Below are 27,166 nucleotides of genomic sequence, written 5' to 3' on the forward strand. Positions count from 1 at the left end.
AAACTTACTTTAATGACAGTGGCTTTGTGTGCTAACACTCACGTATGTTAATATGCATGCATCATCCAGGGTAGAAAGATATCAATGTGACTATAAACCTCTGCACAAAAGGAGTAATCAGACCAATGTCCCATCCCATTCTTAGTCTCCTTTTTGTTTCATTCTCAAGGATAATAGCCTTGTGAACTACAGCTTAATTTTGCTACTACTGAGCTGGAGATTTTTGCCTATCATCTCCTGTGATCTATCTGTTCCATGTAATTTCTAGTAAAAGTTTAAGTTTGTTGTTATTTCTGCAGCAGAAAGCTCTTCTTTTACTTTTAATTCCCAGCCAGGACATCGACTTCAATCATGAATCACCTGGACTTGTATACACATAGCACTCAGCATAAAATGTGCTTTTCTGCTGCTGAGAAATTACTAAAAAACATTAATAGAATGACTGCAAGCCAATCTGCAGCAAAGCTGTTTCCACCACAGAGTCACATTAGACCTCAAACCAGCTCTGCCGAAGCTTGGACAGCTGAGCTGCAAGGAAGGAAGCAATCTACACACTCCTCTACTGTGCCAACAGAGTCAAAATCTCATGTGGGAATATCCTGAGACAACTCCCAAGAAAAAAAGCCCAGGTGAGGAAAAGCAAGAAGGTTCCCACATCTAAGAGCTGGTGTCACTCTGCAGCAGCCCAGCAGACTGCTTATCTATTTTTCGCAGAGTCAGAATTAAAATAAAGGCTCCAAACTCATCACATGTGGCCACTGTGTCTCTCTGAAGCTACTGGAAGTAAATAACTGCAAAGTCCATTAGAGCAGGCTGCTGTTCCTTGACAGACATAGGACGGAAGTTTCCCCAAGCAATAAGATGAGACTGAAGTATCAAAGCAGAACCAAATGTCCCTTTAGAGAGGGGTCTGCATAATCTTCAGACTAATTGTTATGTGTCTGAACTCTTTTCTTGCTTTTAGTAGTCTTCAAAAAAAAGCAGTCTTTCATGAACCAAACAAAACCACATTATCCAAAAAGATGGTATCATGTCAAGTTCCAATCTGTATTTTCATTGAAAATAGCATGTAAGAAACAGCATGCATAACTTTCTCCCTAACTGTGCTGAACCCTAGGGGGTTGCCAGTCATCTCTTTTGTCCAGATTTTCTAGAAGACAAAAGAAAGAAACTCATATTACATGCATAAAGCAGAGAGAAAAGCTTGATCCTCAAAAAGTTTGGGAAAATGGGGGTTTACAATGGAAACTGTTGTGCAACCCCAGCAGCAGAACTGGCAGGTGTATCAAGTTTCCTGTAAGACCTGTAAGAGTCCTGCAAGGTGACATGAGTACAGAGAACAAGGCTGTCTCACAAGAAGACCAGTGGCAGGCAGGATTCACTTCCTGGTGATGAGCAAAAAGATGAATCTGCTGTTTACCTAAAATGATGTATCCACACTATCTGGCTTTTCTATCTTTTATTTTTTTACCTCTGGCTTTTCTTTCATGGATTATTTCACTGTTGCTGCCATCATGAAGCAACGTGCATATCTCTGCTTAGGAATGTCCATTTATTCTCTTTCATCATGAGCTCAGCAATGGTCTGAAATCCATCCAGCAGATTAAGGACCCTCTCTTGGGTCTCACAACACTCCCCTGTGCTTGGGTGTCACAACTGCCAAAATATTGCCTTAATCTGGATTCTGCCTACACAATAGGGAGAAGATACAACTGTGAGGAGATCCTGTAATACAGAGGCTGAAAACCCCCGTGATAAAGAGACAAAGAAAAGATACTTTTACTGATGGACTGGAACCTGGTTCCAGCCATGCGTCCTAGAATTTCAGCAGTTCCTTCTGCAAAATTTGTCCTGCATTGGCTACGAAAGCTGTGCAAACGAAAGCCTTGAAAGATAGATGGAGGAAGCCAAGAAAGAACAGTAGCAGAAAGGGATGGTCAGAGGAAAGAACATAAAGGATGATTTCACTGAAATTTCACTGCTGAAATTTAATATCCTAAGTCCCCCTTCTGGCTGCAAAGGGAATTTCATGTAGGAAGCAACCAAGCAGGACACCATTATTACTAAGAGAAATGGAAACAAGACAGAAAAGTGCTCTGTAGACGCAGTATTACCTCATTCTGAATCTCTGTCTGTCTACAGAGAGATGTCATAAAACCCAACATGGCTGAAAAATGTAATAATAAAACCCAACAGTATCATTATACTGAATGTCTACTGTACTTTTCCCTTTTAATCACTGTTTCTGGAAAGAATTTAAGACACGCTTTGGACTTTGGAAATTGTTATTTCCAGGTGTGATCTCTTTGCAGAGTGTTTCATCTTATAAGCTTTGTAAATTTCCAGTAATACATGAACAGACCAAGGAAAAGGAAGTATCAAAGGATAGGAAAAACAGTATCAAAATAGTGTTTTCCTGGAGCCTCCAGAACGATCAAGCTATTTGTAATGGAGGGAAAGTGAGCACACACTGTGTGTTCAGGGAGGTGTGAAAGGGCACAAAAGACAATCTCATTAATAGCTCTGACATGAGTTGAGATTGTACAGGGGAGGGTTAAAATCCAGCAAAACAACAACAAAGTGATCATCTCTGCTGGCAGTGTGTGGCACCTCCATCTGTAGCCTTCACAGACCTGTCCACGGCTGACTGAACAGACACCACGCACAGCATCTAATAATGGAAGTCCAGGTTTCCATGCCAAGAAAGTAAAAACGCTCCAAGGCCAGGTGCCCTCTTTCTCACAGTATCTTCATCCCAGTCTTTCTGAGTAGATAAAAAAATGGTAAAGTTTTTAGTTTCTCAGTATTTCTAAGGACTCATGAGATGGAATTGTTTCAATAATAGTGACAGGTTTGACAGCTGTTAATCCCCATGGCTTGCTTCCCCAGTCTTAAACATAATTTAAATAATCAGAGGAAGCACTGACCTAAACAGCAGGTTTTAATCATCTTTTTCATTACAAAGAATGTACCCTATTCTTTCCCCAAAAATTAAAAAAAATGAGAAAGATTCTCACTCCTTGATAATGATTATGACACTTTTATTTGTTATTAAACATAGTCCTTATTCTCAATTTAATAACATGCCCCTCATTTATTTAGACAACTGTATAACTGAGCATACACATAACCACCCTATAAATTCTTAGCTTTTTTTTTTAATACTGGAAAATAATATATTATCTGATGTATTTGTCACCTAACTGATTGTTCTGCAGAGGGATAGATATTAAAATACAGAAAAATATAATTTTGACTGGACTCGCATTAGCTGAATCTGCTAGACACATGGGAGAGCAAAGAAGCAGAAATGTTATTAAAACATGTTTTGAATTCACAATCACCAGGCTCACTAAACAAAGAAGTACTAAAAGTGACTTTATGAGTCACATTTGAGTATGGTCATCACACCCTTAAAAAAAGAGGCACCTTGAGTTTAGGCATAGATTGTAAAAACCCAAGTTTTTGCTGGTTTAACTCTTACTCAGCAGCTTCACTTTGAAAAAACTGGCCGTCATATTGAAATAAATGAAAAACATCCAAAAACCCTTTCTCAATCAGCAGAGCATATGGACCTAGCATTCAAAAAAGATCTCAGACACTTTGGGCTTCACAGGTGGGGAAGCTAGCTCATGGGATGGGATGGGAATTTACAGAGATTTGGTTATTTTACACTCAGTCACCTCAGGCATTGAATTTTACTGACTGGAGTGGCTTACTGCATTTTAAACTGGAGTATCACATTAGAAATCACTGAAATGAATAGTACTTCACCCACGATAACGAGTCCAAGTGAACCAGAGAGAGGTACAGAGAGCCATCAACATCATGCAGGCAGTCTGCCTAGCAGAATTGGTACTGTATCCATTCTTATGAAGCGTGATACGAAATATTGTAAAACTGGATGGCTTAACAACGGGCAGGGAGCTGTCCATCGGGTCTAAAATTCAAGAAAATCACTCTAAGGCAGGCTCATGGGATGTGGGAAGGTAGTAAAGCTCAGGAAGAAAAGGCATTGCCCTTAATAGAAACCACAGTAGACTTGTGATGGAATAGTTGCACAGGGAATGATAGGGGTAGAAACAGAGAACAAGGAAGAAAAACTCAATAGAAACCATCAAAATCAGCATAGTTTTCTCCCTGACTCCCAAGATTCACCTGGGACTATGACTCAAAAGCCGTATCAAGACATGACAAGTGCAGCATAACGTGACTACTTAACTCTCCCATATGCCCCAGGTATCCTGTGCAAAAGGGTTCTTGTCAGAAGTAAATTAAATTGGGGCATCCAGGTGAGGACTCAATTTTTGGCCATTTTCCTTGCAAACTGTTGCTTGACCTTGAGCAACATTTTTGTGCAGCCTAGCTTAAAGCATTCCTTCTCCTCCTGACACAAAGCGCTAGTCTCTGTACACCCTGTGGCAAGGGGTCCAGACAAACCCCTTCATACACCAAGTGCCCAGGCAATGTGTGCATTTTTCCGCTTTAGTTAAATCCAATAAAACATCAAAGTGAACACATCTCTTCTGAATTTGGGTGGCTTTGGTTTAATTCAGTCTCAAAGCAGATTCAACTCCAGTTCCCCCAGAAGAGTTCATCTCTGAACAGCAATATCCCCTCCAAGGCTCCCCGGAGTTGAATTAATTAACTTTAAATGTTAATATTTTGAATGCCTTGCCTGGACCAGCTGTAGGGTTGATCACCTGGAGGGTTTCTGCAGAGCAACCATTGGGCTGTAAATTCACAGTTTAGCTGACTAATTCACTCTTGTAGACAAACCATTGTTTTGACATAAAAGCCTAAGCAGCTAAATCTCCCCCTCCTTCTTAAATGCTTATTCAAAGTTGCTGTGGTGCTGCTGTGGCCCATGACATACTGCAAGGGTTCTGGCTCTGAGCTCTAAAACAATTAGTCTGGGGAAATTAAACGGTGCTTTCTGTGCACCTGTGGCTGGCTGTGCTCCCATGCCTGACAGCAGTGCCTCTCCCACACCAACGCACACAGGCTGCTAGCACGGCTCCAGGGCTGCCGTGCCCAGGCTGCACCCTTCCAAAAAACTGTCGAGGGGACAGTGCTGTTTCTCATGAAGCCAAATGGAACCACTGGTTTGGCAAAGAAGCTGCCCATGAGGGTCTCTGCTTAGAAGATTTATGTTTTAAACAGCCAACAGCTAATATCAAGGGGGAACGGATACATTACCAGCAAGTCATTTCCAAGCAGCTAACAACTGTTTCCCTACCTACCAGATCCTAGGATGCAATTTTAGGTTTAAACATAACATATATGTTGTAAATAGCGGAAACATCTGGGGTTTATTATAACACCACTTTGCTAGCCTCAGGCATTGTACAACTCCCGCAGGCCACGGTTCACCCTTGACCTGCCAAACACGATTACTATACTCAGGCAACTTCCCCTGCTCCACAGCTGCTCGTCTTCCCCTCCCCTCCGTCAATACTCATTACCGCTATCATTACAGCTACCATCCTAGAACAACCAGTCAAAAACTTGGGTTGCCATGGTCACTGCATGGAAACAGTGCAGCTGTGCGGGCAGGGGAAAGATGATGAGGATGGCTAGTGAAGTCATTTTGCCTGCTGACTCCAGGGGAAACAGGGCTGTGCAACGCCATCTGCATTGGCAACCCTCTGCCTCCCCATGCCAGGCCACCTTCCTTCTCTGTCCCACTCATCCCACCCTCATTGAGGGTTTGTCATGCCTCAGTTTCCCATCTCTCCCAATCTCTCCCACTGGGCCAAAAGTGACCCTGTCCCTCTCCCCCACTCCTCCTGCACCCTCATCTCCCAACCACAACTTGCTCCCACCCTCCTCCCTCCTTTTCTTGCTCTCCACCAAGGACCACTTTTCACTCTTTCATTTCCCACTACTTAATACCCAGCCCCACAAATCCCAGTCCTATCCCCTCTGGCTTTTCCACCACTTCTCTCCTCCTCCTGAACATAGTCCCAAGCTGACTTCTCCCTGCCTCTCTGCAACACCTCACCTCTGTGAGCTGGGGCTCTCTTGTATCCCTTGGAGACTCACAACTGAGACTAGAGACTTAGCCTAGGCTAAGCAGCAAGGAGGAGGCATTTTAGGGCTCTTGGCACAAAGGCAGACTGCAAAACTATCTGAACTAACTCAAAGTGGGAATCTAAAGTACTTCATTTACACTATGGTGGCAACACATCTTCAGAAATAAAGTGATCTTAATTCTGGCCAGTTTAGAGCTCGGTTAAAAAAAAGAAAAAGCAAGTGGTGATCCAATATGGCCTAATGTATGCACTTTAAAAGCACGTTTGGATGAGCTTTCCAGGTATCCCTGCATAAACAGGCTGCTAACCACAGGCTCTTGCCTTCCAAGCATGCATAAGCAGTGCTGTTACTGTCTCCAGCTGATCCTCCCTGCTGAACGGCTGAACAAGTGGGTAGGAGACCAGCGCTCAACATTGCTGTTCAGAAACACAGCAGAAAGAAAATAAACCTATGCTTCCAGCAGCTCTGTCCACTTGAGAACCAGAAGCAGACTCAGCAGCCTCTCAGCCAAGTCTCAACCTCTGCTTACAGCTCACAGGAGTGTAATGCCTTTCCCATGAACTCTCTGCTACGAAAAGCCTCCCTGAGATGTAACAACCATTCCAGCAGTGGTATCTCAATTTTTAGAGTGCTATCAAAGCTCCTCTGCCACCTCTGCTTGGCTAAAACCTATTGATGCTAAATCCACCCTGGCCCTGGCATGCAGAATTCGAGGGCTGACTGCAGTACTGGGGCAGTACCCCTACTCTCTCCCTTCCCTGCAAAGTAAAGGCAAATTTCTGAAAATAAACATCTGAAATGTATTGCCTTTTTAAAGTTTTATTACTCAGCAGCCTGCTAAAATCCTCTGTGTTAGAAAAAATGATACGTAGCGCCGTTTTTTATTTTTAAAATTTGTTAAGTTCAATCTACTAATAATTTAAACATTATCCTGGAATTATGCTATGGTAAAACAAGTGTACATTTAGAGAATAAATGGAATTGATTCTCTTCAGGAGTAAAAGGTCTTACTAAATGAGGTATTTAAATATAACCCCCAATCCCTCTCTGAAGAAGCACCTGGTAATTCACTTTTTGGATCAAATTGCAACTCCAGAAAAACTTTATGACCTCATGTGGTCTTTCCACCCCCACATTCCTCCCTAGAAACATTATATACAGCGTGCTCCAGGCAAGAGGGTTTGTCAGAAATGCGGATGGTGGTGCTGGGGAAAGAGATGTAGCAGGCACCAGGACAGCAGCAGAGCACTAAGAACATAAGAAATGGGCAGCTGCTTAAGGAAGGACTCCCTGAGATGCTGATACATTCATTCCAGTCAAGAGCATACCCTCCACTCCTGCCTGAAAAATCCTCCACACACAGTATTTTCCCTTCTCCCACAAGCCCATCTTTCACTCCACCCTCAAGCATGTTTCAGCACCCATAAAAATGACCATCCCGGTCAGACAAAAACCTAGTCCAGCCTAGTATCCCACTTCCAGCTGCAGCTGATGGTGGATGATGGAAAAGACAAGAAAAAATGCATCCATAAATCATTGGCTGTGATGCCCTTAGCCATGGCGATGGCCTCCAGGTCAGCAAGCCGCAGAGGAACCAGGCACAGCTGGGTCAGATGAGGTGCTCAGGAGCCTTTGAGGCATGAAGCAGATGCACAAGCTGCCTCTTGCTCCTTTGGTGGAGCTTGGAGGTGGTGGGGAACCTTGACTGGCTCCATGGAGGGACTTGGCTGAGGTGGGGCTTTGCACTGGAGCAGAGATGGCAAGCCTCCGGCAGTGTTACTGGACTCACACATATCCTGCTGATGCTCAGAAGAAGGATGTGCAAACACCGTGAGGGTAATCCTCTTGTACATTTTTTCTCTCATCTATTTCCTTGTGACAGAGCCAGCAGTCGCCATCGTTTGGTGAATGGAAATGGCCTCACAAACAAATTCCAGTTCCAAATACCCCAAGCTGTTGCTTATCCCTCAGCCTCAAAGTAATTTACAGATCTTATTTGTGCCTGGGTTCTCTGGGATTGATCTGAAATGGACTGGGTTTTGCCATGAAACTGATAGCAAGAAACATCTCAAAACATGCCAGAAAAAAAAAAGGCAATCTTCAGGCTGCTTGGTATTTCTTTAATTTGTCAAGGGAGTTATTAACCAATTGCAGCTTTAAAAAAAAATCAAAGGAAACTCACTATTCTGGACATTTCAACACTTCTCTGCTGTAAGCCATAGTGGCGAGATTTCTTCTTTTCCATGAAGAGCTTGCTTCCCAAAACTATCAAAAGAATATGCATTTGTTCCTCTTTAAAATAGCAATACAGAATTAAAAGGGTTATTTGGGAAAATACACTGCTTACAAAGTACTGTAGTACTTTGAGTTCTACTCTTTAAGGACAGCCAGTGTTTTCCAAATTTGTTCCGTCCAGCTGTTGGCACATTTCACAGGACCACTCCTTGAGAGGGTCTCTCCAGAAGTTCCATTATTTTTATGGAACCATGAGTTAAAAATGGCTTAGACAAGAAGCCTTTTATTATCTTGACACTTCCCCAGTGGAGAAATTCTCTGATGTAATGTAACTCTAGGAGGTCTCAAATGCCTCAAAATTAACTCCTCTCTGGCTGCAGTTGCGATGGACCAGAGTGTATGTGTGTCCACAAGTTTGCATATATGTTTGCAGTAACATTGCACTAGCATGATTCTAGGGAAAAGAAAAAAAAAAAGAGTTTGCCTTTTCTTTGCAAAAGCTAAGCAGATGAGAGTAGAATGAGAAACAGCTATTAGATTGCTGACGTAAAGAGGATAAGATGAAAAAGATGCCAGAACAACTCCAAACGTAAAAGCACCCGATTTCACAGGTCAGCTGAGTTAACCATTAACCTCATCCGCAAACACTAGCAATTTAATTTAATTATCTTTCTCTCCCTGCCATCTCTAGGCCAGCAGACATGATAGAGTGCATAATTTCAACTTCTCCCAAATACAGCTTTTGCAGGACAGAAGTCCATTTGTTATTCCCAGTTTAAATAATTTGCAGTGTCATTAATCACATCTTCACTTGGCTCTTTTGCAACTCACGAAAGGACATCCAAGATGGCCTGCTCACAGTTTAAAACAAATGAGTACCCATGCAGGCTGAGAGAAGAGGAAACCTAACCATAGGCATGACATCATCACCTTGCACACAGCCTCACCTAGCTCCATGTACCAGACTGCTTAGGCAAGTGCTCAAGTCTAAGACTGCACATAGTCTCAGTGGTGTTCAAGGAGCTTCATGCATTCCTGATGGGTCAATTTGCTCGTAAGTAAGATGGAAGATCAGGTTCCTTTCAGGACCTAACTGCACAGGACAGAGATACACTTATACAGTGACCCCAGAACTGCTTGTAATGGGCAGGACGGATTGGATCCACTATGAGCTAAGGTCCCATTTCAACTGCACAGGTCATTTTCCTACAGCTGGCATCCAATCTTTGTCTTGCCAATGGCTTTTTTACTCCAACTCTGTGTGAAAGCTCTTCTTCCTCTGGGGATCTGGCTCAAAATCATTATTCTTCCCTGTCCTGTGCATGCAGGTTCCTGTGACACATTTAGGGGAAACTGCCTACACTGAAGCAAGTTAGCATCATAGTTCATTTTTTTTTTGCCACTTATGCACACAGTATAAGGGCCCTCCAAAGTAAACTCATTTTTTTTTACAGCTCAGAAATAGATGGGAATGCTGACAGCAGGCTGCCTCAATACCCTTCTTCTGATACCCTTGGACAACACAAAGTGTCTAAACCTCCTGGCACTTCAAACTAAATAATGGTATAAATCAGAGCAATTTCCGGGCTACTTCATTTCATGGTGGAGATGGCAGAGGATGAGCTGCCTCCCTGCCAAAGGACTGAGCAGTCTTTGGTACTGAAGAGAGTCTGGTGAAAATTTATGGTTTGGCACCCCCAGGTATAAGTATCTTGGGTATGTATGCAGAGGCCATACACTGTGTGACAGAAGACAAGGCTCCCAAACACTTTTTGTTTATGCAAGCATTTGAAGAGCTTGCAAAATGAAGTGTTCTCACATGTCCTCCTGCCGTTTCATCTCACTGATTGCTGTTTCCCTCTTGTCAATGCCATGGAGGTACCTCCAGGCAAGCTCACTGTGGCAGCCAGCACTAGGCACAACTCATCACAGAATCAGAGTCCGACCATTTGGTAAACAAAAGGAAAACAGACACCAAAGACTCAAACTACAGACGCTGGACAGAAAAAGAGCTTTCTAGACCTGGCAGCTTACTTCAGCTTTGATGGCACTTGCATACAAAGTTTACTTCGGGGAAAGTCATGGAAGCCTCAAGTGAAACATGAGAAGCATTTAAAAATCCACCCTGGGACTAAGCCATCTTTGGTGCTCTGGGAATCTCTCTTCAGTGCCTCCCCTTCAAGAGGAAGCAATGCCACTGGCAGCAGCTACACAATTATTTCCATGCCTTTAAAATAAAATGCCTAGATGAAGCTACTGCTCTCTCAACAGCTCTTAGAAATTATATTCCCTCCTTTGCTCTTTCTTGTGGATGGCAGTGAAAATGATAACCCCTTAACACCAAGCTCTGCTCTCATCCTGCTGTTAGGTACAACTCACACCACAGCCAAAGAACCAGTTTCCTTCACGCACCCTTCCTGGAAACTGGAGGCAGCATGGTTATTGCCAACAGCTTCTAGCAGTCAGATGCGAGCTGAGAAGGGATGAGGGCAGACAGCACTTTGGGAATGGGTGCGAGAATGCCTGCAGCTGAGACCTGTTGGTTCTGGCATTTGTGGAACTGACATGAGCCTCAAGAGAGACCTTGTAGCTAGGATGAGTGCTGCCCATTTTATGACAGGATGCACCCTGACCCTAGAAAGACGCTCCTCTCTCAGATGGTCTTTACTGTAAGACTGAGGACAGAATGGGGTGAGAGACACCCTCACTCACAGATGGGAGAAATAATCAAGGCATAGCAATACCAAATAACATAGGACTGGGCCTGAGTTAAAAGGATAGTTATTTTAAATCCCCCTCTCTGACCTTATTTTAAAATCCTTCCCCTCCCCGATTATTACTCTGATATCTGACCTTGTTGGCAGGATACAATACAGCCAGGAAAACTTGTGCTCAACATCAGTTTCACTTTCCTTGACAATCAGTTTCTTTTCCTCACAGTTCATTTTGTCATCCATCATTTGCACTTAGCCTTTTGTAAATTTGCAGCACCTTCTCACATGCCATGCACAACATGCTTAAGAAAAAAAATCATATTTAAATCAAAATGTATCAACAGAAAAAAAGATGAGGTCAAGAGTGCTGGAACCAACAACGTTAAGTCTGGCAATAACTTGCTCAGAAGGTTGAACTAGAAGCCTAACACACAGAAAAAACCTCACCCAGTAATTTCTGCATTCATCTCATAGCTTTTTGATTGAACTATAGCATGTCTTTCAAAAAAGACACCAATCCTTGCCTCAGATGCTGTGAGTGACAGAACTCCTCCACATGCTCAAGCAAGGCCTTCTTCTGTATAACTGCCTTCACTTTTAAAATCCGTGCCTTTTAGCTAACCCCACCAGTGCACTGGCAGCTCCATTCATCCTCCAGAGCTCTCACAGAGAATACACTCTTTACAGTGCACTTTATATTTCTGCACTTCCAGTCCACCCTTTCCCAGAAAAGGTTCAACTAGCAGCTTTCACGTTTTCAGGTTTGCTTTTCAAAAGCTTAGCTGCCTTCTCCAAAAGGAACTTGTCTTGAGATAGCCAGGACACTGCTGTAAAGTTGGTATGGTTCACTGCAGAAGCACACCAGAGGGAGAAGTGCCACAGGAAAGAGGCTGTAGCTAACCTGGGACAGTTTTTACAGGTCATATTACTCCCACCAGAGAAAGAAGGCTCCGCATGGGAAGTTTCTCTTTTGTTCTAGCAATGGGACACGCTACCCTTGGAATCAGCCGGCTGGAATATTTGTCTAATATCACCTTCTCTCTGAGGGTCTCTCAAATCCTACCAGCGACACCCTCCGAACATGCAGGTCTGGCACAGTGGCACAACTGACACTTGATGCACTTCATCCTCATATTCTCCCTGTGGAAATGGCTCCTGCCACAGAGCTGGCTGCACAGGACCAGTGGGACAGCAACGCGCATACTACCTAAAAAGACACCCCATATTTCTGTGCCCTCTTCAACAGACATATCAACAATGCACAGTGCCCTCCAGGAAACTCATTTTCACAATGGGAAAAGAATCTTTTTATACATCTAAAAACTGGGGGAAGAGATAGGCTTGTGTTACCTGTATGTTATTCTTATCTCTAGAATGGCCATACATCAGGAAACAGGGTGGTTTGAAGAAAGAGGTTAGACTGAGAGTCAGGAGAGTTGATTTCTGTGCTGGGATCAGAGTCTCATCAGGTGTGCTATTGGACACACATAGACTGTAGGCTCCTAGGCAATAGCAGCTTGCTCCCAGACTGAGCGTGTTCCAGAGGGGGGCGGAATTTGAAGGATTCAGATTTCAGCTAAACCTCGAAGGACTACGATGACAAAAACGATACCAGTTTATTTGGCACAATTCAAGGCTACATGCAGAAATGTATTTACAGAATAATGGGCCCTGTTTCATTCATGGCATCCATTCCAAACATAATGCAGTAACTCCAAGCAGTTTTCAGTGCTGTTTCATATACAGGTGCAGGATAGCATTGACAGAACAGCCCCTTCTTCCTCCTTTTAAAGTCCAGTGGAGTTTCCCAAAGGAAAACTAAAGAGTCTGTCACTGCAGAAGCCATCAATCCTGCTAAAATATCACATACACACACACAGACTCTCCCAATATTGGATTTAAAATTTAACTCTTCTGGCAGTAACAGCAGTAGGAACAACCTCTGTCAATCACCTCTGCAACTGGATGTTACCAGGACTCTGTTTAGTCATTTCAAGTATGCATTCATGCTTCTGTAACTGTCTTCAAAGGGATTAACCATTAGCCATAGGACATGGCAGGCAGTTGACTCAGAGGTGAAATGAAAGCTGTTAATGCAGGAGAAAGGCATTGAGCAAGGCTCAGCCTGAGTCCAAGTTTGAATGCCAAGCCCAAACTGCCTGACCTGAATTCCCCCTGCTTACAGAGGTGGAAGGCTCATAAAACCTGAACAAGAGATGCACAGAGAGAATGAGGAAAGGCTCCCAAGCAAACTGTCACAAATTGATTAACATCTCTCTCTTCTTCCCTGACCTGCGCAGCCTGTGGACTCCTTGTCAGAGCTAGGAAGAGTGAAATGGCCCACAGTGAACAAACTACGTAACACAGATGATTTCTCCCCACATCTAGTGCTCCCACAGAAAATTACACAATCAGAAATTTGGAAGCAGACACAAGTAGTATTCTGTGTACAAATAAAACACTAGCAGTTCCTTTAGACAGGAGGTTATGTTATGTTTCCATCCCTTATAAAATACCTTGCTTTATTTTCCTTTTATTGTTTTTTTTTCACCATTAACAGAAATAGAGCAGATGGGAAGGACAAGAAGGAAGGACAGATGGAAAGGAGGAAGAGAAAAATGGAGGAAAAGGAGGGACAAAGGGAGAAAAAGAAGCAAGGACAGAGAAAAAGAAGGGAGGGAGGAAGAAAACGATGGAGGAAGAATAGGACAGAGAGGGAGGCATGAAAGAAGGACAGCAGGACAGATGGATAGGAAGGAGGAAGGGAGGAGAGAAGGGAGGGAGAGAAAGACAAAGGAGGAAGGAAGGGAAGAAGAAAGGGAGGCAGTGTGGGAGGAAAGGAAGAAAGGAAAGAGTGAAGGAAAAGAGGAGAAAAGCACGCTCATGAACATCCTTGTGTCCTCATACCGGCCGATTCCATACTCATATCACGTAAGATCAGAGCACAGCGTTTGCCGGGACCTAAGCCTCACCCATAGCTTCTCTAACAGTTCACTCGCACATCCACCGAGCTTCAGCACAACTTGGCAGCCCCCTGCCCCCCCGTTCATTTTCAGGACACTGCCTTCCAAGCTGCCACCCTTCCGTCACCCTCTGACACCGCCGAGGTGCCCGCAGGGCCAAAAAAAAACCCCTGGTCAGCCCCCACCACGGCTCAGCCCAGAACCCCGCTGCTGCCCCCGCGCAGGGCCCGAGGAGGGAGAGGTGCGGGGGGCCGGCGCTCCCGCTCCCGGGGCCACTCCCGCTGCCGGGGCCGCGGGTAGCAGCGCGCTCCCGCCGCACCCTCTCGCGGCCGCCGCCGGCAGCGGCACCGGCACCAGCAGCGGCATCCCACCTCTAGCCTCTCTCCCCCTCCCTCCAGGTCACCACAGACATTTTCCCCTTTCCTTATTATTTTGATGATTTTCACTGTTTTTAAAGCGGCAGTTCCACAGATGCCGCCGACAGCACCACGTCCTGACACATCTCCTCTCCCTCAGCTGCGCCTGTGGCCCTGACACGGGCACCATAACTCTTCAGATGCAAGCTTTTCACTGTAAACCTTCTCAGGCTGGACGGAACAAGACCTCCCTCCAGCCCACGCCGATCCCAGGACTCCGTGTATTCGAGGCAGCAACTGAGGGTTAACTGAAGCACTTCAAGCACATTCAAGCGGTTCTTTGTACAGCTAGAATGACTCACACAAAATATTGACACTTGGTTTGTTTTCTTGTATCATAACGGAACATGATAAACTATCAGTACAGTTAAAGGCACATTCACTCTTGTTACTTTTGGAATGTTAACAAAACACTGATTTGGTAAGAATTCATAGCATTTCCACAGCTTCTGACACCCTGCGACATGACTGTTCTCCACTGTTTTGCTCTTGGTTATAAGTACCTGCCTCAGAAGACTATCATGGCTCATGGCTAGATTAAAAACACGAGGTGAGGAAAGGGCGATGCTTGGAACAAAGTTTTCCACAGGTCAGCACTCAGTTCGCCTTACTTTCAGAATAACAAATTGCCACTTTGGTACCTAAAGTAGAATCCTTTGTCAAAGATGCTCTGTAGCTCCTCTGTGATTTTTGTAGCTAGAAATTAACAAACCAAGCATCCACTGACTTTCATTCAGTAGACAACATGAAAACTGAGCTGCCCCAAACAGTGAGTGCTGAAGTCTTCTGAAAAATAAAAATCATCTGCAGAGGACCCTTCTTCTTCTTTTTTTTTTTTTTTTTACTTATGAGAGCTGTTTCCAACTGTTTCGCTCAACTTTTTTTTCTTCTTTTTCAGTTAGTGCCTTTCCAGACATCCAAGAAGAGAAGCCCACAAATGCAAACAGACAAACTCAGATTTGAGTGTCAGCTCACAAGCTTTGCCAGGGATTAATGTTTCAAAATCCTTGCACAGCTTAGCAGATCTTGGCATTTCTATACCCAACATAAAAATTTTGTTCAGCCTTCCCCAGCTATCAATATTTGCACGAAGTTCAGAACAGTTTCTGGACTTATGTCTTTCTATACCCATGCCGTCTTTACTGGACAACTGTACTGGTATGTCCTCACAATTTTATTTGCATTCCCATGGCTACAGTCAAGTAGTACTTGTAGTGTTAAGTCAAAAAAGGTTGAATGGTGACTAATCTCATTTATTCACAAAACATGAACACACTCGCATGCTTTTTAAAGGATTCATTCTCAAAATTGCTCTGAAGATTGTGAGGAATGTTTGGAGCATTCAGGCATTGCACACAGGTGGAGAGGCTTTCCTCCCAGAACAATGTACAGGCATACCAGCAGCGTATAAATATTTTGGCCTGGAAACACTAGAAGAAGTTGTCACTTCTTCTAAGCAATGGTTTTCCTCCAGAATTGGACAAGTTTTATGAGTAAAGTAATATTTTATTCCATCTCCAAGGCTCTTGTCTCCAATTGATGCTAAAATATTGACCGGTCTTCTGACCTCTAGTTAGGAATACTGAATAGAAATTTAAACTTAGTAAGCCTCAAACTGAGCTCTAGTCCTCCTACCCAAGCCCTGACCTGCAATGTGGTCTTTAATATGATCAAAACCATTTTTGTCCGCTGTTTACCAAGCCTACTACCAGGATGCAGTCAAAAGTGATGCTCACTCACACTCATTTCATCTGAACTTTGTGCCATTTATTTTGTCATATAGTCTCAAAGCTCTGGCAGTTTATCTAAGTGTGAATTAAATTTCTTGGCGAGAGATACTTATTTTCTATGTCAATGACTGCAGCTTCCCTTCTCTGGGCTCTGCAAGTGCAGATGTGTTCAGAACAACACTACCGAGGTCACCTCACCGAAATGATGACTGGGACTCATCTTTGCTGCTCTTCCCTCTTCCCCACCAACTTTGCACCCCCCTCCACAACTCTGCACCAGATTCTTCCAGAGCCTTGCTCTTCCTACCACTGCTACTGAACTAGAGTCACTGACATAACCCAGGGACACAGATTTCACTGCTCTGACAGCACTGTCAGGTGTTTTTCTCATACATTCTTCATGTCTTCTCACGTTTTGTCCTTTCAAGCCCAGCAGCCTCTCCTTCATCTTCTCTGCTAAGCAGAAACCACCTGAAAACTCACATTTCCCAAGATGTCTGCAAACACTTGACAAAGGGGCTGGGCAGCTGATGTGCTGGTGTACCACCCTACTTATTAAGACACAGCTCTTTCACAGGGGGATTTTTCCTGGGCTGGTTCCTTTCTCTCACTTCACTAGCACCACCATATACGGCCCAAAATGAAGACTGGGCTGGCAAAAGGTTTGAGGGCTGACACAGTGGGCGCAGTCCCAGCCTCCCCACTCCTGCTGTAACAGCACCCTGAGTCAGGAGCAGTGCCTCTGCGAGGGGAAAGAGTGAAGACCTTGTTTCACAACGTCAGCTCCCCTTCATCAGGTTTCTCTGCCCAGGTTGGATGTATTTTCAGTGCACTAGTGATGCCCTAGGAAGCCTTCCCGGCAGATTTATTGAGCCTGTCTGCGCATTCAGTTGGCATAGCAGTTCAGTGAAATAACTCAGAGAAAAGCTATAAGCTTCTGTCCATTTGTAATACTCTCCCCTCACTTTTTCACACTCCAGCTGAAGGAAGATACAATCGCTCTGGACTTGACACAACTCAGAGAGAGAATCAGTTTGTTCAAGACCACTTGAAGTGAGAGGAGGAAATATTCTTCTATATAATTTTAGTGACAAAGAAATCATAGCAGCATGGACCTCCTCAAGCTTTTGTAACACAGCTCAGATTTCACCTGGGCAATGGAAAATATGAAGATGGGGGTTTTTTTGTGTTACCACTGTGTAGCTGAGCAGGGGAGGCCAAATGTGCTCAGGTGTTTTTTTTGTTTTCACTAACTCTCTAACTTCCTCAATAGTAATTCTATTATGACAGAATATAGTAAAGAAACATTTTCTCACACACTTTTTTTTTTCCCCAGATAATAAAGCTGATTCTCAACCTGGTGACAAGTTACCAGTAAGACAATGCTTCCAGACCCAAGCTTGAAGCCAGAAGCATGACGTCATGCTTTCCCAAATGTCATTTGACTTTGACAGACAAAAGGAAACTAAGCTGAGAGAAGCTACAATTAGAAAAAAAACAAGATCTGCTAAGGACTTCTGTGCTAGCGCACAGATCTTAAAACTGATACCTGGCTGCAAGCTGCTGTTTTTCACATGGAAGGAAAACAAACTACTGACAGAGGAGAACACAGCAGAGAAGATGACAATTCCTGACATGATTCAATTTAAGAAAGCAGGTAACTAAAAAGCAAAACTGTTTCATGACCTCTCAGGCTGCACATCCTAAACACACCAACTGCTCATCAGGTAAAACTTCAAAACTGTATTGGCGAAAGGAGAAATCTTGGTTCCACCAAAGTCAGCAGGCCCTCATGTAATCCCTAGTAAGTACTGTTAATCAACATAGGTAGCCCAGTCATTAATTCAAGCTCTAATACGCTTGAATAGAGAGAATAAAAATCCACTGCATGAAGTGTAAAACTGCTCTCTTGTTACACCTTTAGCACCTTTCCTATGAGGACAGGCTGAGAGAGTTGGGGCTGTTCAGCCTGGAGAAGAGGAGGCTCCAGGGAGACCTGATAGCGGTCTTCCAGTACCTCAAGGGGGCCTACAAGAAAGATGGAGAGAGGCTGTTCAGTAGGGCCTGTTGTGATAGGACAAGGGGCAATGGTTTTAAGATAGAGGGAGGTAGATTTAGATTGGATATTAGGAAAAAACTTTTTACAGTGTGACTTGTAGAACACTGGCACAGGTTGCCCAGAGAGATGGTGGTTGCCCCATCCCTGGAAACATTCAAGGCCAGGCTGGATGAGGCTCTGAGCAACCTGATCTAGTCGGGGATGTCCCTGCTCCTTGCAGGGGGGTTGGACTAGATGACCTTTGAAGGTCCCTTCCAACCCTAACCATTCTACGATTCTATGATTCTATGATTTTACATTAACCAATCTTTCTGCTCTTTCTCTTCTAAAATATCAGTTCTTGTTCTGTGTGCCCCAAAACAGAAAACATCCTTAAGTAACAGACTAGATAAAATTTATAAATGTAACATTGTCAGCATGACATTACTTGATTGTGAGTCAAGTATACAGTGACGTCTTATGCTGTATTTCATTCTCCTCTTAGATACCGTACCTGCAAACACTACATGGATTAGCTACGCATGTGAATTACCCTGTCACATACACTCATCTCAGGAGTGGGATTTTAATTACATAAGATAGAAGAATGCTCAGTTCTTGCCCACACAGGCAACTTTTGACTAGTAATATCAGGTATGGATGAAGGCAGTATTCTTCCACACCGACAAAAACATACTGGGACTTTGGAGAACTGAGGTAAGTACTTGCCAGAAAAATGAACTTCTTCTGGTTCAAACACTGACGTATTTTGGTTTGGTAGGGACATGAGCCCTCTGCAGTTTTAGCAAAGCCTTAGGAGCTAGGCATGATCTGAACTCTGCCTTGGTGAAACACAGTCTACACTTGCCACCTTCCAGGTTTTCAGATAAAACTCTTACCCTGGCAGACATGATCAGACCACAGCACCAAAAGTGGGAATTAAATGCACATGAATACCTAAACTTTAGGTGATATATACCTGCGTGGACACTCCAGACTGTTATTCTGTCTCCTCTTACCTTCCTTCTCTTCAGAGGAAGACGATTCCAAAATCTCTGCCTAGTTCAGAGTCAACCTGATTGGATTACTCAAAAATTATCCCCTCTGGTTCACAGCTACTTTCCCTGATTCCTCAGCACTGGCACAAATGCCCAGCGCAAGGCATACGGAGTCTTCTGTGCCCCGTGCAGTGCTGACCCCAGCTTCCTAAGACTGACCCCACTCCTCCAGTGCAGCAAGCCTGCTCCATTGGAGAGGGAAAACTGTCCACAGAGTTGGAAAAAGAAAGCTCTCCTACAAGAATGGGATGCTACGGGTGTGCACAGTCAGAAAATGTGTGTCTCCTTTACACTTCCTTGACAGAGCTTTCCTGTCACAAATCCTGTCACGTTGGAACGTGTCACTGTCCTCCTGTTTTCTATGTCAACCACAAAAACAAACAAAACAAAAAAAAAACAACCCAAACACTTCAAACAGCCCAGCTGTCCGGGTAAGTTTGCCAGAGGTTTTAATGTTCCAAGAGGCAGTTAGTTTTAGCAGGAGATGCTCACAATCCTCGCATAGTCTAATAGTAAGGAGTGTTACAATAACCCAAGAGAGTGAGAGAAAGAAGGCCAAAAGGAGAGTTTGGCCCTAGCTTGGTGTAACAAGGAAAATCTCCCCTGCTGTACCTGAAACTCATTTACACCCACTGCTAAGCAGAAGCTGGGTGAGCTGTGTCTCCAAGAAACATAGAAAAGAAGGGGATGCATTGGGCAGTGTTAGTTTCTAAAGATTATTAGCTCAAAGGGATACCTGCTGCTGCTGAATCACACACATCCTCCCTCAGGGCTGATGATTAAAGTCTAGCACAGCATCACGATGGTCATCATGCACTTAGCAAAAGTAACGTAGGTGTATTAAGAAAGTTTTACCCTTTGGGCTTTGTGTTTGTTTGAGTGTTTAGGTGGGGGGAGAGGGGAGAACCAAGAAAAAAAAAGAAAAAGCCCAAATCAGGCAACTGACTCTGCTTTTCATATGCTTCTTTTAAAGCAACTTCCCGCAAACCACGAAGAATTCAAAGAAATAAACTAACCAGTAACTCCAGTTACACATCACTGTTGCAAAAATGTAAGTGCATATGTATGTACCGCGAGCCCTTCTGACAAACCAGGCAGCATTACACGAGCTCTCTAGGAAAAGCACCATGTGCTCCTATGTGTTTGTACAGTGCTCAGAGTCTTGATCTTGACAGGGGCATTTGGTTGACAGAAATAACTGACTGCGGCGAAGTAGGGCAGCACGCTCAGCTGCAACCCTACCTTTGAGTCCATCCACTGAGCTCGGCCTCTCTGGACACCTACAAAACACGAGAGTACCACTGGCCCAGATCCTCCTGCTTAATACCGGGGAGGCGTAAGAGGAACAACACGTGCTGGTAAGCGAGCGATCCTCTCTGATCACCCCTGAGTAAATAGATGCAAGTTTAGACAAAATAACCCACGCGAAACTTTGCCATCTGTTCAACTCAGCTACCTGATTTCTGGGGAAAGGAAGGGACAGAAAACGTGTTTTGTAATAGGAGAGACAGCCGCACGCCCTCCAAAAAGTGAGGCAAACAAAAAAAAAAAAAAAAAAGGAAAAAAGAAAAAAGCAACAGCTGGCGGCGGGCTGCTCAGGCTTGCGGGACGGCGGGAAGGCCGGGGGCAGCCCTGCTCGCGGACGGACGGCCGAGGGGCTGCGGGCACCGCCGCCTCCGCCGCTCCGCGGGGCCGGTGCAGCCCCAGCGAGTAGCCGCCGCCGCAGGGAGCGCAGTCCCTGCCGGGCCGAGCTGGGCCGCGGGCAGCGGGGATGCGCTCAGCCCCGTGGGTGCGGGAAGGGCGCGGCGGATCCGCGCAGGGCGGCCCCGCACCTGCCGGCGGGCTTACCTGGGGCGGACCCGGGCGCCTCGCCCTCCTCCGGCGGAGCGGGTTTCTTGCCGGGACCCTTGCCTTTCCTCCCCTTCCTGCCGTTGCCCTCTTTTCTCTTCTCGGCCATACCGCCTCCGGCTCCAGCCGCCGCGCTCCCCGTCGCCGCCGTCGTCCCCGCGGCCGCCCCCTCCGCCGCCGCCGCCGCCGGCTCCCAGAGCGCCCGAGGCTCCAGCATCGCTCTTGCCCACCGCCGCTGCCTGGGACTTGGAGCAGCGAGTTCCCTGGAAGTTTTTGGAAACTCCTCTCCGGGCCTTTTTTTTTTCTCCCTGCACCCACCTCCCGCCTCCTCTTTCACCCCCCCCCCCCCTTCGCTTTTTTTTTTTCTTTTCCCTTTCTTTCCTAATGATAATAATAATAAACTCCAGCCCACATCCACACCCCCTCAGCACACGCCTTGCTAACGCCCGCCCCGGGCACCGCACGCTTGCTCTCGGGAGGAGCCTGCAAGGCCCCAGGGTGTGGGGCGGCCCCGGCCCCGGCGCCGGCCCCGGCCCCCTCGGCCCCAGGGAGGGCGCAGGCACGGTGGCCCCGGCGGGGCGGGGCAGGGCAGGGCAGGCCGGGGCGGGTATTGTTGCAGCCTGGTGCCGCCCCGCCGGTCGGGAGAGCCCGTGGGCTGGTCGCGAACGCGAGTGGGAGACGCCACGAGGGAGAGGCGCATGGCGTCCCCCGGGGGGCCGTGGGTGGGAGATCGGGAGAGGCGGGTCCCGCTGCGGTGGCTGCTCAGGGCCCTTGCGTGATCCCATTGCCCCACCTGCTTAAGCGGCGGCGGCGTCCTGCGGGGTTACCGGCGGTGCTCCCCTCCCTCTCCTACCCGTCCCGGCAGGGAAGGGGGATTTGCAAGGCTTAGCGTGCACTCCCGCAGCCGGTGCTTTGCCAGGGGATCTTGCCCGGGGAAGGTCGCGCTTACAGTCCCCGTTCGCATTGTGGGCCCGTTCTTGCTGTTGTGTCCTTTCCCGGGGCTGACACCAGAGCCACCGCCCGTTTCTCACGACTGAGACTCGGGCAGGTAAAGCCTTGCTGCCGTTCTTAGAGGAAACTGCATCCAGTACAGCCGTACCCGAGACAGCTTTAAAGTAACTGACACCAAACTGAACTCCACCATCATCCCAAAAACTTCAGTAACCTCTGTGTATAGTTGCTCAGCTACCCTGTGCCATATTCCTTGCAGGTAACCATTTTCTGTAGGAGATGCACTTACACCGTTAGCTGGGGAATGCAAGACTGAGAAGTTACAGAAAAGCTCTACACAAACTGCTTGAAATCTCACAATAGAAAGTTTTCCCTGTATGCTTGGAAAGGTCATGCAATGTGTAAAAACCAAGGATCAGAGCCTAAATCTAGGATTGCTACTTAGTGGTTCATAGTGATTCCTCCTTCTCCTGAGGAGACTAGTTTGCATGTCCCTGAGGCTGCAAAAACATTTAGAATTATCACCATGCACAAAAGATGCTATAGAATTGTTTTCAGTGTTGTTTGATTGAAAACATTTGAAAAATCTTCCTGAGTCAGGCCCCCAAAAGACAAAACACTCCAAAAACAACATATACTGAGTTCCTCATCTTCTGTGGCTGAAAGCTTTAGGGCTCAATTTTAGGGTTCAGTTTTTTCAAGATACTCTCCTGGAGCAAGAAGCTTCTGAAGAAAGCAGTGGTTAACCAGTGATACTTGGCTTTCAGCATTTGGACTTTGAAACAAGAAGAAAAAAAAACCCAGTGCTCATGCAAGTTCTATCTCTATGGTAAAATAAGACGGGTGGGTAACATCGACTGCAAAACAATACGGCAAAAAAAAATAGACTTCCTAAGTGGCCTGGTGATACAGCATCAGTGAATAAAACAAAATAAATCAAAAAATAATTCAAAACCAAGAAACGGCACGGGTACAATTCTTGACACAAAAAGTTACAGAAGACGCCTACACACGATGCATTTGAGCAACTTTTTTTTATTTCTTGATAACCGGCGTTACCACATCCTTTGCTAAATCTACTGAACCGAAAATGAGGGAATAAGCCCCAGGCAGGGCGGGGAGAGAAAGCAGATCTCGGGGAAGGGCAGCTGGCGGTGGGGAGGTGTTACTGGCGGCAGTAGCTCGGTTTTTCCGTAAGGGGTCACTACTCAGCAAGGAGGGAGCCTACTCCGGCGAAATGCAAGGCACTATGTTGGGTAACAAAGTGTACTTTTAAATAATCTCGGTGTGACCTGGTTTTCTGTACTCTGCAAAATCTAAATGCTCAAGGTAAACATTACCTTCACGCCACATTCATCAGTATTCGACCGTCATTCCAGGGAGTTACCAGCATCGAGATGCCATGAGCAGGACACAGGACCGACTTCCACCAAAGACGCTTTCTTTTTCAGAGTGCAGTAAGAAGACCCCAGGAGCCACAGGATACATTCAAAATGAAAGCCTAAAAATGAAACGTCTTATTCCTGACTGCCTGGCGCCTTCTCTGTCAGAAATGGGAAATTTCTTGGGAAAACATACCAAAATCTGCCCCAGAAATAAGCCTACTATTCCCAGAAGGAAGTCTATCATCTAATTTAGACAACGTGTCATAGGTTTGCAGCAGAAGGGTGTGATTTACTCCTGTATACACCGATGAGAAATAAGCAAGTGCTTATAGCACGTAAGGATGTCTCTCCTCCGTTGCTGTCACCAGCTGTGAGATACTTCAACAGGGTGGGTAGCAGCTGCTTGAACACCGTGTTAAAACAATTATTTCCCCTCCCTCAGCTGCAGTGCTGTGGTACAGAGTGGGCTTGTCAGAGACTGGTCAGAAAATACACAATGTACAATAATGTCTTGAGCTGCTACAGGAGAGTTCAGTCTACTGATCTCAAAGCACTTTAACAGGTAGTTCCCACATCCAAAGGCCTCTTTGGGCTTCTTGAAACAGAGGGATGCAACCACTACATAATTTCAGAAGAGTGGGAACCATAGCTCAGATATGTTACACAATCTCATAAAAATTACACAGCTATTCAGGGAACAGAGGTCACAGTTCCATGTGTATATCTTCATCATAGGACAGGTAGGGGAGAGCTTGTCACCAACACACAGGTAGAGACTATGGAGCTTTTACTTACTCATCTCCTTCCTCTCTCCATGTCAACTTCTTCCGTATAAATATCAACCTCTGCCTATGGCCAAGCTCATCTAGCTGCTGGTAGTCTGGCTGCTCTGGACTTCTGCACTTTGTGCAATTATTTACATCACGTGAAGTGAATGCAGAATGCCGCTAAGTCTAATATTTTGCTCATATAAACATCTCTGCAAAATGCAAGGCAGGGCAAAAGAGACAGATGAGTAAACAAAAATAAATAAAGAGTGCTCCACAGTAACAAACAATTGAATAAAACTTCAACAATCTGATTTTCTTTTGCTTCTATGTTAATTTTTATAAATACACTGGCCATACAAAAGGGGCTTAATTCCAACAACTGTGAGACTCCAATGCCTTGCAAAGAGAGTATAAAGTGCCCCCCCCCGCTTACAGAAAATGTACTCATTTAACAAAATCAGTTCCTGAATTTAAAAAATTCATGGCTTAACTCTATTCTCAGTCTTCTCTTAAACTGAGGAATGCCAATTTCTCTTTTTCTCCATTTGGTGTTCCTTTAAAACTCATGAAGACCAAGTGGGAAGGCATTCTGCATAAACATCAAAACTGCTTGTTGTCACTCCATTGGTGGCAAGAAAAGATTAAGAAACATCAGCATAAATAGAATTAAATAGTAAAGATCTATCCTAACCATAACTGTGAATAAAACAGGTTCTTATCTTGAATTGGACTTGAAGTTCTATCAGCAGCTAAACACCAAGTCTTTGACATCTACTCGGCTGAGTCAGGACAACAGTAGCTTTTGTTCTGCTGACATTTTGAAGATGCAAATCTTGATTACACAAAAGTATCCTAACAGTGGTTTAAAGGTCGAGCTGACAGACCAACGACTTTGGCAACAGCAGCGATCATGACAGGTGATGACGTCCCATTAACGTCTCTTTTCAGGAAATGGCACATTTCAGAGTTGTTTGTACATGTGTCTGTATATATGTTGCTACAAACAAGACCTGATAGCCTCCAATTTACCAACAATTTTTACCGACTCAGTTTGTGAAAGTTCAAGAAACTGTCGCAATAAGATAAATGGAAACTTTAACATTTACTGTTTCAGAACTTTTTAGATCATCTAGTCACAACTGCTAGCCCCATTAATGTGCAAGACATTGATTCTGTTCATTACAGGATGAATGAAAAAATATTTTTGTGTAGTTCATGGACATAAGCTTCATCTTCCTCAAAAACGTATCAGGCCAAAGTTTCTACAGGCTACTACACTCCTGAAAAACACCACCATTTATAACCAAGGATATGGCCTCTGAAAATAAGCTAACTGAAAAGGTGTGGAAGGTGAAAATCTATTCAGAGGAATAATTTTGGCAGTCCCTCTTTGAATCCAGACTCCACCAGCACTGGCAGTATTACAGCTCTCTCACTTCATGCGTGTGACTGCGCTGACCAGTGTTCAGTCCACACACTGTGCTCTCATGGAAATGAATCCAGATTAATTTTTTAAGTGTATATTGAAAATTCGTTCAGTTGCTGGGTGCGTATTCTCATTCAGGACTAAAAAAATTCTGAAATTAAGTTCAGACCAATTCACTTGGTAAGATACTGAAGTCTAATCACATTGAAAGCACCTTTGATTAAAAACGCCAAAACAGAACTGTAATGTGGTTTAAAAACTTCACATTAAATGCATATGTGGTGTGGATCCAGACTGGTTTTCCTCACCGTGGGCAAGACTTTAGTGGCCAAGCATAATAATCACCATCATCCTGGTGCACTCACAAGGATCCAACAGGCCTTCCAAATTAGACTGGCACACTCTGGGCATAAATCCATGGTTAATCTTTGCCCCATCACAGCAAGCACACAGTTCTTACCTCTGTGGTGACATGTCTCAAAAGAGTCAGGATCACTTCCAAGCCTGCACCCACATGGTGGGCAGTCTAAAACTGCCCTCTGCCTGGTGGGTTTGATAAAGCTATTTCTTTCTCTGAGCCATCAAGCCACACAGGTATGTCTGTATCTTGCGTGGTCTTCTCCACAATGAGAGTGGTGGAGTTGTGGCCTTTCTGCTTCCCTGTGACTCCCTTCCTCTGCAAAAGCAAGCTGCCCTGTCCTGCAGTAAGCTGACTGGCAGAGAACATAGGCACCAGTCCACATCCCTGCCCTATTGCAGGAACAAAAATGATGCTCCCAGTGTGTGGGGGGGTGTGCATTATCCCAGTGATGTATTATTATCCCAGTGTCCCTGACTAAATCACTTGGCTAGTCTGATGGGTCCCTAAGGGCTCCACTTCATGCTGCCTTTGCTCCACAGGCTCTGTGAAGAAAACAGGTCCCCTTTGGAGTCAATCAGAGCAGCACAAGCAAGCTGGAGTGTGTTTTGCCTGCACTGACACTCAAGGTTGTTACAGCCTTTCTCATGAGATTACCTCAATGACATGCAATGTCCAAGATATGTTGTCTTCAAAACACCCCTGTGTCTGTGCAGCAGAACTAATAGTCTCTTTCTTTACAGAAGGGGAACAGGAGTTGGAACTGAGAGGGATTTAGACTCAGCAGCTCTCAGCTTTGTAGCTCCCAACTGTTTAGGACCTGGTCATCAAAACACCATCCTGAATTAGGCACACATGTTCCGCATTCAGAGCCTGAGGAATGTTCAGTGCCCACTGGTGGGATCACAACCGCCATGCTTGCTAAGCAAGAAACTACCCAAGTGTTAACAATAAAACAAGATGCCTCATTGAAGCTTAGGAGGCTTTCAACTCCACACTGCAGGGAGATGCATTCACAGCCCCAAAGTGAAACACAAACACCACAAAAAAAAAAAAAAAAAAAGGAGATGCTATATGAAAATGGTTTCCACAAGGACAGACTCTCTCCCTCCTGCTTGTGCTGACAGCCCACTGTTGGAAAATGTCCTCTCCCCAAAAGGGAGAAATCTGAGCTCAGTTCCTTCGTCTGTCTGAAGAGGTGCAAGTGGACATCTCTCAGGAGTAAGCACCCGGGCCAA

The 27,166-nt window shown here is 45.1% G+C and overlaps 1 protein-coding gene across 9 annotated transcripts in view; it reads right to left on the reverse strand.

Annotated features, from left to right (window-relative positions):
- Positions 1-27,166, reverse strand: part of NRG1 (neuregulin 1) — a 492,971-nt gene that overhangs the window by 166,480 nt on the left and 299,325 nt on the right. The window contains exon 1 of one of the 9 annotated variants that reach the window (XM_086770242.1): positions 21,039-21,126. The exons of the other annotated variants lie outside the window; for them this stretch is intronic. The gene's annotated coding sequence lies outside the window, so the exon portion shown is untranslated. Of the gene's footprint in view, positions 1-21,038; positions 21,127-27,166 lie in introns of those variants that run through there. 9 annotated transcript variants of the gene reach the window in all.

This window comes from Chlamydotis macqueenii, chromosome Z (assembly GCF_036417535.1).
Source record: "Chlamydotis macqueenii isolate bChlMac1 chromosome Z, bChlMac1.mat, whole genome shotgun sequence".
Lineage (NCBI taxonomy): Eukaryota > Metazoa > Chordata > Aves > Otidiformes > Otididae > Chlamydotis > Chlamydotis macqueenii.